The sequence below is a fragment of the Priapulus caudatus genome, unplaced genomic scaffold (assembly GCF_000485595.1).
Source record: "Priapulus caudatus unplaced genomic scaffold, Priapulus_caudatus-5.0.1 Scaffold171, whole genome shotgun sequence".
In the NCBI taxonomy this organism is placed as follows: domain Eukaryota; kingdom Metazoa; phylum Priapulida; class Priapulimorpha; order Priapulimorphida; family Priapulidae; genus Priapulus; species Priapulus caudatus.
The window spans coordinates 125,531-128,434 of NW_014577232.1; the positions used below are offsets into that span (position 1 = coordinate 125,531).

Consider the following 2,904-nt stretch of genomic DNA (forward strand, 5'->3'; position numbering starts at 1 on the left):
ATTAAATTTAATTAGGGTTAGGGTTAGGGTTAGGATTAGGGTTAGGGTTAGGGTTAGGGTTAGGGTTAGGGTTAGGGTTAGGGTTAGGGTTATTATTGCAAAATAATTGCAATTCTTCGCTCTACAAATGGGCGTTTGTTCTCTTGTCAAAGGCAAAGCAAATCGAAGCAGCCAATCAGAAGGCGCTAAATTCTTCGCTATGTTATGTTGACTAGGAAAAAAAAACTCGCGGCCTGGCTATGCACTATCATGTGGCCGGGCCGGGGGTTGGGCATGTGGCTAGTAGTAGTACCACTAAGTAGTACTAGTAGTAGTACTAGATTATCACATAGAAATAAATGTACTACTAATATTAGTTAGACTCGACTACAGTACACTATATATTATTATTGGTTACCAATATACGAAATACTATAACTTCAGAAAGATTAGTCTTCGAATCAAATTCCAATAAATTATATTATCGAAGATGGAGAGAGACAAAGTCAAAGTTGATCAAACACAAAATCAACACTGCGGATGGCAGACTCAGTAGAAAATGCCTACACATAAATGTATAACCTCATAAATATTAGTCTTCAAAAGTCCTAGGGACTATAACAAAGACGAATAGAGAAGTGGATCAAATCGATAGATCAACACTGGAAAAAGTTGCAATTTTGCAATTTACCAATGATGAAAGAAGATAATTCCAATACGGAATAACAGAAACAAAGAAGCTAAACTTAAAAGGATCCTTAGAAGATGGCACGTTGTAAACAATGATCACGCTCAGATGATCGAGTGCATCGGACAGGCTTCATTAAGCAAGAGAGAATGCCAACCTTCACCTGACCATGATAAATTTTATGGAAAGTTATGAGTTTAGCATAGAGAAAGCGAACACGAAGAGCTAGGAGGCCAATTAAGATGAGCCAAAACAACATCAACACTATCATGATGGTTTTTGGAAACCCATCTCGCAGCTTTACGCTGAATGGCATCCAATTTAGAGCAGTTCTGGAGTGTATAGGGGCACCAGCCTGGCGAAGCATATATTCTAATATGGGCAGAACCATAGTTTTAAAAGCCAGGGACCAAGTTTTTGAATCGCCGTAACATACCAAAGGAACAAGATGCTTTCTTACAAATATAATCAATGTGGGCATTCCAGCGAAGATCGCTACTAATTATAACTCCCAAATATTTGTAAGTAGGCGTAAGAGATAGATATTTATGGTACAGTGAGTATGTAAAAGTCAAGGGTGATTTGGAGCGGGTGACCTGAAGAATTTTACACTTTTCAGCATTGAACAACATACCCCACGTTGTTGCCCACTTCTCAGCATGAGTAAGGACACTCTGGAAGGCTAACTGATCACCCATATTGTAGATGGTGCAGTACAGAACTGCGTTGTCAGCAAAGAGGCGAATAGAAGTAGAAGGGTCAGTTTCGGCCAAAAACTCATTTATAACGGATAAGAACAGCAATGGACCAAGCACAGAACCTTGGGGACAGCAGCCACATCTGACATGCTGCCGTTAACACAGACAATTTGAGATCTATCCTTTAAAAAGTCAGAAATCCAATTTAACGTAGTACTAGTAGTATCCAACCCCAAGTGACCAAGTTTGAAAATTAAGAAATCATGAGAAACCCTATCAAAGGCTTTACTGAAATCCAGAGAGACAGGATACCAGAGAAGTGTTGCCGAAAGGAGGTGTTGATCCTAAGCGGATCTTGCGCGCAGTTCCGCGGCAAAGCGCATGCGACCGCGGGAACGTCCTACGACAGTATGCAGCGCTGGCAGCTATGGATCCGTGCGCCGAATGCATAGGCCAGCGAACAGTCCGCAATTTTAGCGGGGGACACAGAGGGCAGACATTTGGGACGTGGGAGAAAATCGCGACTTACATGGGGGGTCGTACAGATGGGAGGGGGGCGAGAGCGAAGCTTTTGATTTCGCCGTGGTTCCATTTCCGTGTGGTCTTAGGCGTTTTCACTATAAGTTCTAAACATAAAAAGTTCCAAACATAAGAAAAATCGGACCATTATTTAATGGAAAATTTGATAAAATAGTGATACGAAATAGTACGCGGATTGTGCGCCCAGTTACCTCTTTCAAATCATACGCTGATTAAGAATCGCCATTCGCTGCATTTCCCTGGAGCTCCGCCCACTTTAAAAATAGTGCTAGCATTGTGGCAGTGGTATCCTGAGTGTACTAACGAGTTAGTATTTTGATTTTCGATTTTCGATGACAGCAGGCAAAAGTGCAGCATTTGAATACAGCTTACTTCATTAGCATTATATATAGTATCTAATGATTTCCTGACAGCTTCTTTTTCTATATATAAACAATTAATACATTATGTGGCATCTCTATCATCTATGTGACCTTGCCTCATATGCACCCCTAGTGCGCAAATGCAGACGTTATAACTCCGCTTTGCTAATGTGAGGGTGCGGGTTTATCATCACCCCCATTACTAGGGTCAGCGTCGGCTCGGACTAATGGCAGTAATGCACGCCTACCACTAGATACAATAATTGTAACCCAAACCCAGGAGGATAGGGTTACAAAGCGTCCGTATGGTTTTGTGCGGAAGAACGCCTGAGTGAATCACTCAGGGCGGTTTGCTGGTGCGTTTTCAGAGACTAGAACTTCCAAACTGGGTTTATTCTAAACACGAACCTTTCTCCGCTATCCGGGAACTTACTATGTACCGCAATACTCTGTATTAAACTAATATAACCTGTTACAAAAATTCGAAGTGACGAGCGGCGGATATTTCGAGCGCCATTTCTGTTGACCTGTGACGTACGCATTCCCAATGCGCATAGCGATCGGCAAACGCAGCGCCCTCCGATTGGTCGGTGAATCCGCTCTTCAAACCGAAGTACGTCACAGGTCAACAGAAATG

General features: G+C 42.2%; 1 protein-coding gene across 1 annotated transcript in view; it reads right to left on the reverse strand.

Annotated features, from left to right (window-relative positions):
• The window catches only part of LOC106806636 (integrator complex subunit 1-like), a 27,417-nt gene extending 24,754 nt beyond the window's left edge, over positions 1 to 2,663 (reverse strand). Inside the window, exon 1 of the mRNA XM_014808639.1 lies at positions 2,562 to 2,663. The gene's annotated coding sequence lies outside the window, so the exon portion shown is untranslated. The remainder of the gene's footprint in view (positions 1 to 2,561) is intronic.
• Between the last annotated feature and the right edge of the window lie 241 nt (positions 2,664 to 2,904).